The sequence below is a fragment of the Trachypithecus francoisi genome, unplaced genomic scaffold, assembly GCF_009764315.1.
Source record: "Trachypithecus francoisi isolate TF-2019V2 unplaced genomic scaffold, Tfra_2.0 Lachesis_group3, whole genome shotgun sequence".
Classification (NCBI taxonomy): Eukaryota; Metazoa; Chordata; class Mammalia; order Primates; family Cercopithecidae; genus Trachypithecus; species Trachypithecus francoisi.
In genome coordinates this window covers 42,623,320-42,640,207 of record NW_022681468.1, presented here as the reverse complement: position 1 = coordinate 42,640,207, position 16,888 = coordinate 42,623,320, and positions in this window count along the sequence as shown.

Genomic DNA, 16,888 nt, shown 5'->3' with positions numbered 1-16,888 from the left:
TTTCAGCACTGTCTCCAAAGGTAGAATTTGAATACTTCCTACCTGAATCTCTCTTATGCTTAATGGTACCATTTGAGAACTCCCTTTTCTTCCCTGCAGAAGCAGCCACTCTGTTCATATCGCATCCTAATGGTCTTCATTTCTTTGAAAGTTTATATGAGGATGACTGCTATGATTACAATGCTTGTGTCCCATCAAAATTCATATGTTGAAATCTCAACCCTAAGGTGATGATATTAGGAGGTGAGATATTTGGAAGGTGATTAGGACATAAAGGCTCCTCCTTCACCCACGGGATTTGTGATATTTTAAAGGATACTTGAGGAAGACCCCTCACCATGAGAGGACACAGCAAGAAGGGGCCATCTATGAACCAGGAAGCAGGCCCTCACCCAGATACTGAATCTGCCTTGACCTATGATTTCACAGCCTTCAGAACTGAGGAAATAAAGTTGTTATTTATGAGTCACCCAGTTTATGGTATTTTGTTAGAGCAGCCCAAACAGACTAAGACAATGACATTTTAAAATGTATCTGTGAAGATTCTAGTTCTTTTCTTCCAGGATGACTTGGAGGCCAAGAGGCTTGAGATGATGCTCGAGATGACCATATTCACTGGTTTGAAAGAGTTGGTTGTTGGATTCCTCCCTACTGTATTCGCCAACTTGACATTGACTCTTCTACTGCCTTTGAAATTGATTTAATCTAGATGATTAATATAGGAGTTTTGAAAGATCCCACTTGGTTAATTGGATTAATATAGCCCACCCTATGTTAATTATTTTTTGTCTACTTATATATCAAATCCTGAAAATGACATGTTAAAATTACAATTTATACTAATAAATGTGTTGGAGTCTCACTTTTTGTTTTTGTTTTTTAAATATACTGTTATTTGGTATATAAATGATCATTTTCCCTTAGGTATTCTGAATAGGCCATATATTTTATTATTCTACATGTTCTGTCTTATTTATGCCTTTGTTTTAAATTTAACCTAATCTAACATTATTTGCACTTCCTTTTTCATCTTAACATTTCCTAGCACATCTTTGCTCCTTCTTACATTGTCTACATCTACAATCTCAAATGATAAATGATAATAAATTTGTTATTTAATTACAGCAAAATCAATCGCAATGCTGGGGGACTGTTGATAGGAGACTAACAGACTTCAGGAAGATTTCCTCAGAAAACTATCTTAATTATAGTAACCCCGTATGTTTACCAAACTAGTTAACCAAAGACAATTCATTCATTAATTCGCTCATTGATTCTTTTAATAAATGTTTGTTGACTGTCTCATACATTCCAGGGACCATTCAATTGTCAGGAATATAGCCGGGAACAAAAGAAAAAATACCTGCCTTCATGGAGCATAAATTCTGGAGGAACAGATTAATAAATAACAAATGAATTTATGCTATAAAATCAGGTAATGGTCACACTATGAAGAAGTAAAAGAGTTAAGGGTGCAGATAATTACATGGGGTGGAGGAGAGACTATTTTATATAGGCACATCCAGGAAAGAATTCTCTGAAAATATGATATTTGAGCAGATACTTGAATGAAATGAAGAATCAAGCCCTGTGAAGAATCAGAGGATAAGCATCCCAAGGAGACAAAGGAATATGTGTTTTGTATTGCAGACGGGGTTTCACCATGTTGGCCAGGATGATCTTGATCTCTCGACCTCGTGATTCACCAGCCTCGGTCTCCTAAAGTGCTGGGATTATAAGCATGAACCACTGCACGAAGCCTCGTCTCTACTAAAAATACAAAACTTAGTTGGGCATGGTGGCATGCGCCTGTAGTCCCAGCTACTTGTGAGGCTGAGGCAGGAGAATCACTTGAACCTGGGAGGCGGAGGTTGTAGTGAGCCAAGATCATGTCACTGCACTCCAGCCTGGCGACAGAGCAAGACTCCGTGTCAAAACAAAAAACAACAAAAAAACTAAAAAACAAAGAAGATACAGAAAAACCACTGTGCTTGGAGCAGGAGGCATGAGGGAAGAAGTGAACTAGACAGAAACCTGATCATTCAGTACCTCATAGGCAAAGTAATGACTGCACTCTTTCTAAAGTATGCATCCATGGGCACATTTTAAGCAATAAAGTAATTTGGTAGGATTAAGGTTTTTAGTGGTTATTAATGCTGCATGGAGAACAGAGTATATAGAGACAAAAGTGAAGACAGGAAGTCAATTTAGGAGACCACATTTGAAAGTAACAATAATGATAAAAATATACATGCCAAGCATGTACACATGCTTTGTTTACATTTTCCTTTTTCATTCTCATTACAATACTGCAAGGTATTATTCTAATCTTACAGACAAGGAGAATGAAGCAGAGGCTAAATAAATTGCCTGGGGTCACACACCTAGGAAGTGACGGACCTGGGGTTTAAGTCAGGTGTGAGAGTGATCTCACAAACTATGTACTGCCCTATACACTTTGCCTTTAGGTCAATTACACAAGCAACACCATTAGTGCACTTCCCAATTTTATGTATTTCTCATTTGCTGTATGATATTCATTTAGGTATCTTATTTCCTCACTGATTTCTTTCAAAGGAAGGAGATATATCTAACCCAATTAACATTTTGTGGCTATTTTGAAATTCTAAATATTTACTGGAAGGAGAGAGGCCAAGTGTAAAATCTTTAATTTGAACAGATATATACTACATTCTTCCAAGACTGTGTGGTACCTAATAAAGTACATGATATAACCATGAGGATAAGTCGTGAGTGACTTTTAGAATCTTCATGATAAATAGCAAATCAGCAGCATTTCTGGCTCAATTTTTATCTTATCTGAATTACTAATTAAAACCAGACAGGGTGTCTATATTTATGTGATGATGCATAACAAATGAAGACAAGTAGTTTTGCATTTGTCTTTTAGGAACAAATGCACCATTATAGGAAAAAACAGATTAGCATCCTTCTTGGCATATTCCAGAACGATCCTATTTATATGAAAGAGCTAGCAAATGCACAATATGTACAGAGCATTAGTTTGGCAAGATCAACCCTGTGCTCTGGTTTATGGCTGTGATTCAAACTTCCTTATTGTTTCCATAGTTTTGGAATCACTCTTTCATTTAACAGTCTTTTATGAAATATTTGCCTTTTTTTGTTCAAAGCTTTTTCCAACACCTCTAAGAAATTATCAGCAGGAGCAAGAAGCCTAGTTTTCGGAGAACTATTAACTACATCAAGAGTTAGCTGATGAAAAAGACCACACAGTGGTCTAAGTGTTGCTTGTGTTGATGCTTCTTAAAGGTTCAAGAAAATAAACAGTTATATTTTCCTAGATTCAGTACAGAGTTTTTCTCATGAACTATATATGTGATTATCAATCAAATACATACAAACATACATACATACATACATACATACATTTACAGCATGGGTTAAGGATAGAGTTTGCTTCTCACATACACCTATGTAGAAACAAATCTGACAATTAGAAGGGTCTCTATTAAGCATCATGGGATGATACAAAATTGTATCAGACATGGAACCTTCCACATACATTCTGAGAGTAGGTGAAACATAATAGAGCCAGTTCTGTAGCAAAGGTTATGTGAATAATTCAAAAATGCTATGCAAAGACAAAAAATAAAAGCACTTTTGGCCTGTATAATGATACAGTTTACACAGTAATATAACAGAAAAGTAAAAGCTAAAGTCATCAAGAAGAATAAACAGTAACGCAAAGACGAAAAATTAACTTGGAGAATTAGGAAAGTTAATTTTAAAAAGTAGAACTTACAAGATACATATAAAGAAAGTTCTTTTCTTCATAAAAAGAAAATCATGAAAATTATCTGGTAATCAGCAGAAAAAACTAGAATTGTACCTCATAGTGACAACATAAGAGCTTACATACTCTATTAGAAATATAGGTAGACATTTTTATCATTTGAGTAAAAATAAATAATGTAAAACTTTTAGAAAGAACATTGTCTTTCTGCATCCATCTCTCCAGGCACACATTGTGAAGGAGTTTGCAAGTTTGAGATGGAAAAAAGGTTAGTTCTTAAAACAAAAGCTTTTAGCACAATGAGTAAATGACTGGTAATGAATAAATGGTGGCAATATAAGTTATATTAATTTAAATAATAGTGAATAGTATGCTACTTAAAGCATCCAAGTAGAACTTAAATGATCTTATCTCAGAGGTGTTGTAGAGATAATTCCTTTTTGAAAGTAAAAAAAAATTGTCATAAGTGGATTACTTCTAAGCTTCACCTCAAATTTAAGGTATTTGTGTATAATGTTTAGTTTACCTTGTTTAGGCTATTGATTTTCCTGGTACCATTCCTTTTTGTTATAAACGTCTTATTGATTTTTGTTTCTTGTAAGTATCAGATGCAAAATCTATCATTACATCGGTATCTATCACTGCCTATTTACTGTAGCAAAAATTTATAACCAAGGAAACACAGAGTGCAAAACAGAGATAACATCTCATTAAATATGCAGCTTATATCAAAAGTGTTATGCTATATTTTTTATTATTACAGAATTAAAGTATGCTCATAGTAGGATATTTACAAGACTCAAATAAAATATAAATTACCCTGTGGGCCAAGGAAAGGAAATATTTTTTTCCCTTCCCTTCTCACTTTCCAGAGCAGAGGATTAATATTATAGGTTATATGCTGGAATGCTGATTCTAGGGCGTATTTCCTAGTGCCAGAATCACTGCATTTTAAAAGGTTAGAAACTGGATGTGGTTTTCTTCTCACTTTCACACATGAGGCTGAAGTCAGAATTGGATTCAGGCCTTCTAGGAGGCCCAACCTGTTCCCCCCTGTTGTCTTTTCTGCCGCCAGAATATGGGAGGTCCCAAGATGCAGTCTAGGAGTGGAGGAAGTGAGGGGCTCATTGAGCAGTGAGTTTAGAAGAGATCCTTTACATCTCTATCCTAGGGCATGAGCCTACTGGGATTTCAGACACACAGCCGAATAACATTTTTTTGTTTGTTTCTTGGAGGAGTTGGGTAGAAGAAAGGCTGACCTATGGGATAGGCATACAGTATCACTTGATCACATATAATCTACTAGCACTATAATCTCTGATTTTCAACAATTCCCTCTACCCAGAGATAATCACTGGACACTTTAATTCACTTTAATAAAAATATAATAATAATCACTTTAATTCCAAGCCTTTATGTTTTCTTTCCCTGCTAATGGGTCCAGGAGGGTTTTGTCATTATTAACGTAATCTTCCAAAGTGCAAATTATAAAACCTATATTTTAATATAACAATTACCTTCCATGACATTAAATATATTTTATAACATTTAAAAGTTTGCTTGCATCTATATTTAATTATGGGACACATGGGTGTCAAATATTGTGAGTGCCCATCCAGTAGCCATTCTCTCTCCTTTTCCTGCTAATTTAATCATGATTTTATGCTTAGCCCACAGGAAATTATTCAAAACTACTCCAAATCAATCATGAAAATTCTGTTTATCCAGGTACCTACTTTCCCAGACTCCTTGCAGCAGCTAGAATTTGCCATGTGACCCACTTTTGGCAGTTGAGAGGTAAGGACAAGTCAGCTAGGACAGGATTTCAGAGGAATGCCACCCCTCCCCAGGATGAATGTGAGGACTCCATTTACAGTCTTCTTGTTTTTGTTTTCCCAGACATGTTTCTGGATCTATGGATATAACTTTATGACCCAGAGAAATGAAACTTAGGAAATGCCAGCAAATGAAGATGCAGAGAAGGAGGCTAGAGAGTGGTTCCTCTATAAGATCACAGAGCCACTGAAGCAAACCTGGAATAGGCTACCTTGAGACTATATAATAGAGTTTTCTGTGCCTTGCAGCTAAATAAAACCTATGTTTCGTACCTTTTCCTCTTATGAGCAGAACTTTTACAAACACTTATATACTGGTGTCTTTATTCATATCTGTGATTATGTCTTTATGATGAACTCCTAAAGATGGACTTACCAATTCACCGGAGATGCAAAACACTAAGACTTTTGGGACACACTGTCAAATTGCCCTCAAGAAAGATGGCACAAATTTAGGATTCAATGAACACTATAGAAACTCTTAAAACTGTAATTGTACCAAAAAGTTAATTTTCCTTAAGGAGAGCCTACATCTCTACAACCTTTTAGAAAGCCCAGCAAAACTCCAAGAGAAGACAGAGTAAATAAAATCTGGAAAACGTAATAAAATATATAGAAGGACATCTTCAATCTGTAAATGCATAAACACATAAAGAAATCATCTAAGTTTCCAGACTTACGGATACCTGGTAAGACTATCAACTGACAAGGTTGGCTGAGTGTCAGATTTTGAGTATCTCAATTAGCCTGTGTAGGATCAGTCACTTTGGAGCACAGCATAGCTCTGTGGATAATGTGCTTGTCCCCTGAAGACTGTCACAAGAGAGCCTGAAAAAAGAAAACTGCCCCTGGAATTCTATTCTCAGACACGTAGTGCTGAGTTTGTGACTTAAAAGTCCTCGCTTCCCCATCTGCCCAGTCTGTTTTCCTTAATAAAGGTCATTTCAAAGAGTTATAAAGGCAAACATCAGCAATAGCATATTAAATGCAGTGAAATGGTAGTGAAACATACGGCAGGCTGATTACAGCAATACAGCTCAAATTTATGACACAATAGAACCCCATTATCAGGTTAGTTACCTAAAAGGTGAAAGAAAGGCCAAAGGTACAGAATGTCCTTTGGAGAAGTTTTATTTGTCAATCTCTGTATTATAGATGTTTGACAAGTTAATTTTTCAATGTACCCCACTGTGACTATTCTCAGTATCTAAATTTACCTGCTTGGATAGGTCAAAGGAAAATCTCTGTGACATGAAATGTCATTTCTCCTAATGAACAATTTATTTCCAGCTTCCTTTGGGGTCCATTAACAGTAGAAATACATGGCATTTCCAAATATCTATCCATTCTAATAAGAATAATAAGTTCATGACTATCATTCCTGACTGCTCTAATAAATGAGTCTATTTACTTCTAGCTATATATTCTCATTCTGTATGTCTGACACACAGATGTGGTGTTAATGAAACAAGCAATATGGGAAGACCTAGGATCCAGGACAAGCACTGTCCTAGATCAATATATTATTTGCTTTATAATAATTTAGGTTATTGACACAGGTGTGAAAGAATGACAGCCACATGAGAACATTGTGGTATAGTAAAAGTCAAGAAGCAGTAAAGCCCAGAAAAGAAAAGGAAACATTCCTCCGGTTTTAAAAGGCTTAAGCTCAATGATAAAAGTATTGTTGTTGTTAAAAAAAAATAATAAACTAAGGGACTACTGCATACATCCAGAGGTATCAACATGGTCTTTGACCTTGAGATGTTCACAAAGTTAATTAAGAGGAGAGCACAAGTGCATAAAGACAGTCGACTATGATGCCCACACAAAGAAACAACATGTGAAGATCGGAATCATGCTCTCACAAACCGAGGAGTTACCACAAGCTCCTACCCAAAGCTAGGAGAAGGGCTGGAGAAGATCCTTTGGAGAGAGCGTAGTCCTGCTGACACCTTAACTTCAGACTTCAAGCCTTACGAACTCTGAAGCAATACATTTATGTTGTTCTTGGCCAGTTTGTGATACTTTGTTACAACAGCCTTGGGAAAGTAATACACCTGTGTCCTCCATACTTATCATCTGAAAGTTACTTCATTTATTTTTTTATTTGCATCTTATTTCCCATATAGACTGTCTCATGAGAGGGAGCACAGTACTTTTTTGTGTGCTGGAGATTCAAATTTGGATGATATGTGATATTTATCCTTGAGAGACTTAATGAAATATTTGTAATTAAAATGTAAAGCCTTTCTATTCCATTAACTGAATGAATACTGAAGTCCTGCTATGTTCTAGATGCTGCTACAAACATGGGACGCAGTGGCTAGCAGGAAAACCTGGTCCCTTCTCTGAGTTTACATTCTGCAGAGAGAAAGATAATAAACAAAATAAACAATATAGAACATGATGTAATAAATATTAGAATTGTGAGATACATGTAAATGGCTTGGTCAAGAAGGGTCAGTCAGAAATAAACTAGGCTGGTTTAAGGAACAGAGAGGAGGTGAGTATTCAGATCAGGTGAATGAGGCAATAGGTGGGCAAATGAGAATGGAAGGAAGAGGCATTTGATCTCAAATGACCTGGCAAGCTATGACCAGGGTTTGGATTTTATTCTAAAGAACAATGGAAAGCCATTAGGAGGTTGCAACTAAGATCACGCCATGTTTTCAATTTTTATTTTTTCTATGTTAATTTTTTTAATTTAAAATTTTTGTGCATACATAGTAGGTGTATATATTTATGAGGTACATGAGATACTTTGATACAGGCATGCAATGCATAATAATGACATCAAGTATCACTCTGGCTGCTGTGGGGTAAACAGACTATAGGGAGATAAAATTAAACCCAGAAAGATTATTTGACATAGGGGCTGTTGTTAATTGTGGCTTTGTCTAGGGTGCTGGCACAAGTGTTGAGAAGGGTACATGTTATCCATTGTATCTTGGAGGTATAGCTGATAGGAATAGCTGTTGGATGGAATATAGAGGTGCTAGAAAATAAGGAATCAGTCCTCATTCTTATGTTTCTCCATGACCTCTTACCAATTAAAATTTAACTGTATTTATTGGATGGCAATTATTCAACTGAGAAGAGTTTACTTGATGTTTACATAGAAGAAGGTAGGTAGCCATCTCTTTTACAACCCTGAGTGCCTATGATCCTTATGTTTAGAGCAAAGCTGCTACTCTACCTTTGGTCAAACAGTCCTAGGAATTAAGCTCACACTGTGAAATGATAGTATGGAACTAGGATGGAGACTCCATCCATACTGTAAACACGTTATTTATGAATTTTCCAATGTTACATAATGCTTTGACTAATAACAGTCCTTTTCTGGATAGCTCTGTATTCTAGGTTTAGTGTTAAATTCTTTGCATATACTACCAATTAATCCTCATGAATCAAACAACTGAGTCTGAGAGGACAGTAATAAGGCCAGAATTTAAGGGCCAGGAAGTGATATAACCAGAGTTTTAACCCAGATTTTTCTAACTTCCAAGTCTGTTCTACCTCCCCTCTGATTTGTACAGACCTTCAATGAATAATAAAGACTGTAAGAAGAATTAAAAATAAGGTGAAATAAATACTTTTGTATTTTAACTTATTTGAAATTTGGTTTGGCATATAAGATAGTATAAATTTGTTTCAGTGTGTGAATATATACATTTGAATTATAAATACATACACATGCATAAAATATATATATATGAATTTATATGAATATATCTATTGAGTCTGTATAGGTACATACATACTACACACACACACTCCGGATAGAAACAAAATGTCTTATTAAAATAGGCAAAATTCCCTTGCCATGAGTGACTTTTGTGATTTCAGAACTAACCAAGTATTCTTACAATACATCAACACTTTCTACTTATTGGAGAAGCTTCCTCAAAGCCAAAATGAGAGAGAAATCTTTAAAATAAAAAGTGAGATGCAATTTTCATTGCTTGCTCTATGTTCCCATTCACTGGTTGCTTAGAGAAATAAATCAAAGTGACAACGAGTTGAAATGGAAATCAAATTTTGCTAGCATTTTCATTCAAAGAAGAATTCTTCAAAAAGCTGAAATTAAAAGAAAAAATGAAAGTCATCCTCACTGCTAATGAAATGTTCCCTTGCTGTCTAGCAGGATGTGGCTGCAAGAAAAACAACGTGGACTTAACCAGAAACTCAAAATACACTGCATTTTCAACTTAGTAATTAGGCTGGTATGGGATGTCACAAACAGTGATTGTTACAATGGACTGGCTTTGAAATGCGTACCCTGGATTAAATGGTACTTGAATGGTGAAGGCACATTCTGCAGGCATGACTAATCTATGTGAAATGATGGTACTGGGGAAGCCACTCCTGCTGGCTCCGTCCTCATGCACCTGCTGGACGAGCAGGTGTTTTTCTTCCATAGATCTGATTTTAAAAATAAGGTTAAAAGATGACAGCTGTGAGAAAATGAAGCCATCCTCTAGAGAGTAGCTGCCTTATGGGATAAGGAAAACAGTTCTTGGAAGGAAACCCTGCAGCACTTTATTAGTCAGGTGTGAAAGGAGAGCTGTATTCTCTGGAACTTAGGCTGAAAATTTTTCTTTTAACCCTCACCTTGGCAAAGTAATTTTTTACTCTTCAGAAAGCAGAGAAAATGAACCTCTGTGTCCATATATTCATTTCACATTTTTTGACACATATTTATATTTATTGAGCAATTACTTAAATGCTTTAATTGACAATACTAATATGAACCTAAAAAACTAAAGAACTCTATGTATACGGAAATTTTACAATGCGCATTAACCAAAACGTTTTAATTCCGCATTTGGCACGTCTACACACATGTGAACAGGCTGTTGTTATTATCTGCTGAGGTCATTTGGTGGTATTGCTCAGGGCTACTAAAATTTTTTCCATGAGTAACATTTAAAAATCAAATATATTTTGTCCAATTTCTACTTATACAGGACATGGATACCATGAAGCAATTTAATGATAAAGAAGATACTTTTCCTACATTGAGGGAGCTAAGAATCTGATGGAGAAAAGAAACATACTTGCAATAAAATTCAAGTCCAAGTGGTTTCCTAATTTCCCCAGTTGAATTTCATCTCTCGTTCTGCACTTCTAGGACACTTTCAACAAGTACCTGAACTTGTCCTAGAAGTGCAGAACAGAGAGAAATGAAATTCAACTTGGGTAGTTAGGGAACCATTTAAGGAGGTCATAGTTGAATTTGGGTCTCAGCCTCAATGTAAAGAAAGAGATTAGGGAAGCACGCTGAATAATCCAGCAGAAAGATGGATAGAGACAGTGAAAAGCCCAGAGACCAGAAAATTCGGAGAGTGACAAATAATAATATGGTGTGGGGTGGGAGTAGGGGAAGGGGATATTTTAGCAGGAGATTAAAATGAAGTAAGTGGCCTCGAATACTCTATCATGCTAACAAATGTGGACCTTATTTTTGTAGAAAATTTGGAAACAGCAGTGTTTGAGCAGTAGGGGTTCATGATTTTAATGAAGCTTTAGTAAGATAATGCTTGTGGCTATATTGAGGACAGAAAGACCAGTTTGGAAGCTATCATAACACAGCCAGCCCCTGACTTAAGATGGCTTCACAAGATTTTTTGACTTTACAACAGTGCAAAAGTCATACACATTCAGTAGAAAACATATTTTGACTGTCCATACAACCGTTCTGTTTTTCACTTGTAGTGTTTAATAACATACATGAGATATTCAACAACTTTCTTATAAAATAATATTTGTGTGAGATGCCTTTTGCCCCACTATAGTGTAAATTAAGTGTTCTGAGCACACTTAAGATAGGCTGTGCTAAGCTATGATGTTCTGTAGTTAAGTGTACTAAGTGCATTTTCAACTCAGTATTTTCAACTTACAATGAGTTTACTGGGATGCAACCCAACACAGGGCAAGGAGCATCAGTAGTTGCAAGAAATAATATTTTAAGAGACAAAAGGTGATGAAGCTTCAAATTAGTGCAGTAGAAGTAAGAATGAGGTAGGATGCAAATGTCAGTAACATGAAGAAATAGAATTAGTATTGGTTGTTTGTCGTTTGAGTTTTTGGTCAGCTGTTCATATGACAATGTCTTGACCATTATTAGAAATTCTGATCTGGGGTCAAGGGAAACCAGGGTTGGAGATGCAGATCTAAGAGTTCTCTGCAATGAATTTATTAGTTAGCCATTTAGGTGTAGATGGATGTTGCCCAAAGGAAAACAAAAATGTAGCAATCCTAGATAGAGAACCTGGGACGATACCAGTATTTTAGGAGTTGTCTTAAGAAGCAAAGTCATCAAGGGAGTGTTCACAGGAATTCAGACAGGAGTGACAAGTAGTGGTCCAGGCTACAGAGAAACCAAGTCAGATGGACTGAAGAAAGAAGTTGGTCTTAGTAATATGTGATCATTTTGACAACTGGTAGAGAAGATTCAGAGAGAGTGCGATAGCCAAGTCCAAACCGCTGTGGGCTGGGAAATAAAGAACTGAGAAAGGAGAGTCAGTGAACAGAGATGACTGTTTATGGCATTCAGTATTTAAGATGAGAGAGTACATTGAGTGGGAAGTAGAGGAAAAGGGGATTTTTGGGGGAGGCAGGGAATAAGGACACAAGAGAATGTCCCTGGAAGGCAAGACAACCTGGAAAAGGAGAAAATAAAGAGTGAGAGAGAGGACCTAAGACGGGTAAAGACAAACACGTAGTTGAATTATATGGGTTGCCATGGTAAGGTAGAGAGAATGTTTAAAAATGCAGAAGTTTTGAGATGGATGACAAGAAAGTCCACAAAGTTGAGAAACTGGGAAGTACTGCAGTTAGAGGTGATGGGCCAAGGCAGACAGAAACAAGAAGAAACGATTGGAAATGAGACTGAATGAGGTTTACAGGAGACCTGGTTGTTGAAGTTACTCAAGAGGAAGGCAAGAGCAGAAAAGAAGAGAAAAATCTGATAACTAGTTGGTGTTACTATCTCTATCAGGCTATATGTAGCATGTACATACACTTGTACATACATGTACAAACATATATGTCATGCATCAATTAACTACAGGGATATGTTCTGAGAAATATGCTATTAACATAGTTTCATCATTGTGCAAATATCATAAGAGTACTTACACAAACCAAGATGGAATAGCCTACTACACACCATGCTATATGGTGTACCTTATTGATCCCAGGCCATAAAACTGCACAGCATGTTACTGTATTGAATACTGTAGGCAATTGTAACACAATGGTAAATATTTGTCTATCTAAACATAGAAAAGTACAGTAAAAATAGTGTTGCAGGTCAGGGTCAGTGGCTCACACCTGTAATCCCAACACCTTGGGAGGCCAAGGCAGACAGATCACATGAGGCCAGGAGTTCAAGACCAGCCTGATCAACGTGACAAAACCCTGCCTCTACAATAAAATACAAAAATTAGCCAGACATGGTGTTTCATTATCTGTAATTCCAACTACTTGGGAGTCTGAGACACAAGAATTGCTTGAGCCTGGGAGGTGGAGGTTGCAGTGAGCTAAGATTGCACCACTGCACTCCAGCCTGGGTGACAGAGAAAGACCCCGTCTCAAAAAGAAGAAAAAAAAAAAATACAGAGTTATAATCTGATGGGACCACTACTGTATATGTGATCTGTCATTTACTGAAATGTTATTATGTAGTACATAACTATACATACATACATATGTAGATATATTCTATAATACCTATGAAATTTTAATATTAATTCCTGTTCCTGCTTTTTTCAGAAATGAGATTACATTTGGGGAAGTATTTTCAATGTCCTAAAACCAAGTTGTTATAATGAGAGAACAGAGAAGACTCTGTAATATTTCACATTATGTAGTGTGTTTTCCAGTCATCAGAACACTTACACATATTACATGGTTTTATAACCCTGGCTACTATTTAGGCAGGAATTTTTTTTTCTATTCTGCCAATGAAAAAAACATCGTGGCCACACAGATCTTCATATTTTAAAACCCGACCCACAGCACTTTTTACTGTAATCTATATATCACATTGTCTTTCTGCTCAAAGACTTTAAATGATTTTTTATGCAAAATTAAAATATGAAATATTTTCAGTGTTCAGGTTCTTATAAACTGAGTTTATATACATATTTGTATATTAATGTACTGCTTATAATAATATTTATGAAATTTCAACATTCATTACATGTTCCTTTGAATTCCAAGAAAATCTTTTGTTGCATGAGTATTACCATTATTTCACTTTCCAGCTTTCTCAAAGCCAGGCACTGTGAGGAATGCCTCAGACTGGCAAAAAAAAAAAAGGACATTACTGGAGAGAAAAGAAACTGCACTTTGATAATATTAATTATTTAGCTGAAATGTACAGTTCAAATATTCAAGAAGCTTTTGGCATTTCTCACATTACCATCAGGCACTAGAAAGTAGCAACATAGAAATTTACTTGTTGCCTGAGGCGTGTTTTAATTTGGGGTTCAATGATTCAGTCCTACATGATCAACCAAAATAAAAACCTATATTCTGGAAGTTGGTTTGTGAGGACTTTGAGGTTAACAACTCTGAACAACTTAAGCACCACCTACCAGAGTATGCTGCTTGCTTTATTTGGCTTAGAATTGTACATAGGTAGAGAATGACGAACATCCATTCAATTGTGACATCTTTTCTTTCTCATTTCATAGAAAAGGCGATATGTCATCAGTTGGGCAGCAGTAAGAACTGCATTGTTCTAAAGTAGATTTTAAAGTTATTAACCCAGAGTTTCATCAGGGTTCCTTTTAGCAGGACCAAGATCAAGGGACAGTTTCTGTTGCATCTGACCTGTAATTTATTTTGTATCAAGTTATGTCAGAACTAAAAAATGGTGGGATTAAGAGCATCAGTGCTCTTAACCTGCATCTGCAATGTCAAGGAACCCATTTTTGAACACTAGTTCTTTCCCCATGGTTCTGTCTCAGACATGTAATTTAAAAAGTCTGCCATATTATTTTGGAGGTTAAGCTGAGCACTTCTTTGGGTAATTGGGGTCACCTTCCAGTGGGCAGTACTTGAACTGAAACAATTCTGATTTTAATTTTTTTTTCTGAGGATATCTTGAGAGATGGTAGTGAAAAAGTCACAACAGAATGCTTTATTTTTAAGCAGGATTTATGAACATTTTTTAAAATTCTTTGTCCCACATATATCTAATTTTTTTTATATGTACAGAATTGTTCATTTCAGGACTTTTTAGGAAGTACTTTTAAATGTTTTTGATATCGTTCTTAGAAGATTCTTCATTCACTCCATTCCTTTTGATTTTCTTTGATATTGGTACATGTGAGGAGAGCAGAAAAAATAAAATCTGCCTTCTAGAAACATTTTGTAGGGCCGGGCGCAGTGGCTCACTCCTGTACTTTGGGAGGCTGAGGCACGCAGATCACGAGGTCAAGAGATCGAGACCATCCTGGCCAACATGGTGAAACCTTGTCTCTACTAAAAATACAAAAATTAGCTGGGCATGATGGCACACGCCTCTTATCCCAACTACTCAGGAGGCTGAGGCAGGAGAATTGCTTGAACCTGGGAGATGGAGGTTGCAGTGAGCCAAGATATTTTGCATCTTTTCTTTTATTGCAGGATTTTTAAGAACTTACTTTTGAAACGCTGCAGAGCTGTGGTGCTGCAGAAAATGGATATTCAGCATAGTGGAACTTAACTTTCAATATGAATTTGACTGAAATCAGATGAGAAAACATTCTGGATTATTCTTCCTTCTTGTCTGCTAGGATATTATCTCTATAAATAAAAATAACCTCTCCAAAATGATAATTTGCAGAGTGGTTTTCCTATTGTTTTTTGTAGGAGAAAAAAAATAAAGAAAGAAAATGACCATGGAAAGTAACAACTGAAAATGGATAAAATGAAGATGTGTGAAAGAGGACAAGAAGGGCAAAACCAAAAGTATACAAGGAGTGTTTATGAAGTAACCACTTTAGAATGTTTTTGCTGATGTTTGAAGACTTCTAAACTAGGGCAGGGACAGATCCCAGCAACTACTGTAAGCATAATAAAAGGAGAAGAATGAGGCATTTTCTTCTTTCATATACAGATTATATGTAATTAGGATGCTAAGGATAATTTTGTAACATATAAAAGGAGATGCTAAAGAGAATGGTTTCACCCTAGTTTATAGAAGGAGGGTATTCTGTGGTCTATCAAATAATGAAACTTGTTCTCTGCTAATAAAGTCTCCAACCAAGGCAATTGGATTTATTTTGAGATAGAGTTACCAGTTTCAAATAAATGCTTGGTAATGCCATACAATCTAAACATGTTGTCACCATCAACTCACTATCTCACATTCTGCAATGATACCTTTCTCTATTCTGAAATTCCTTCCACATTCCCAGCAGATAGCCTCAGATCATATATCATACACACAATTGAACGTACCAGATAGAAATTTCATCAGCTTACTGCCTCCAAACCAATGAGCCTAATATCTACTAACATCAACACCATCCAGGAAACCATGACCTCACCAAATGAACTAAATAAGGCACCAGGGAAAAATAGTGGTGAAACAGAGATATGTGACCTTTCAGACAGATAATTCAAAACGGCTGTGTTGAGGAAACTCAAATTCAGTATGACACAGAGAAGGAATTCAGAATTATATCAGATAAATTTAACAAAGAGATTGAAATATGTAAAAAGAATCAAGCAGAAATTCTGGAGCTGAAAAATGCAACTGGCATACTGAAAAATGCATCAGAGTCTTTGAATAATAGAACTGATCAAGCAGAAGAATGAATTAGTGAGCCTTAAGACAGACTATTGGAAATACACAGTCAGAAGAGAAAAAAGAAAAAACAATGAAACACGCCTACAGGATCTAAAAAATAGCCCCCAAAGGGCAAATCTAAGAGTTACTGGCCTTAAAGAGGGGGTAGAGAAAGAGCTCGACACCCAAGTACAAGAAGGCTGTAGAACACCAAGCAGATTTAATCCAAAGAAGACTACCTCGAGTCGTTAAACAATTAAACTCCCAAAGGTCAAGGATAAAGAAGGGACACTAAGAACACCAAGAGAAAAGAAACAAATAACACACATAGAGTTCCAGTACACCTGGCAGCAGACTTTTCAGTGGAAATCTTACACACCAGGAGAGTGGCATGGCCTATTCAAAGTGCTGAAGGGGTAGGAAAAAAAGCCTTTTACCCTAGAATATATCGACAAAAATATCTCTCAAGCATGAAGGAGAAAATAAAGA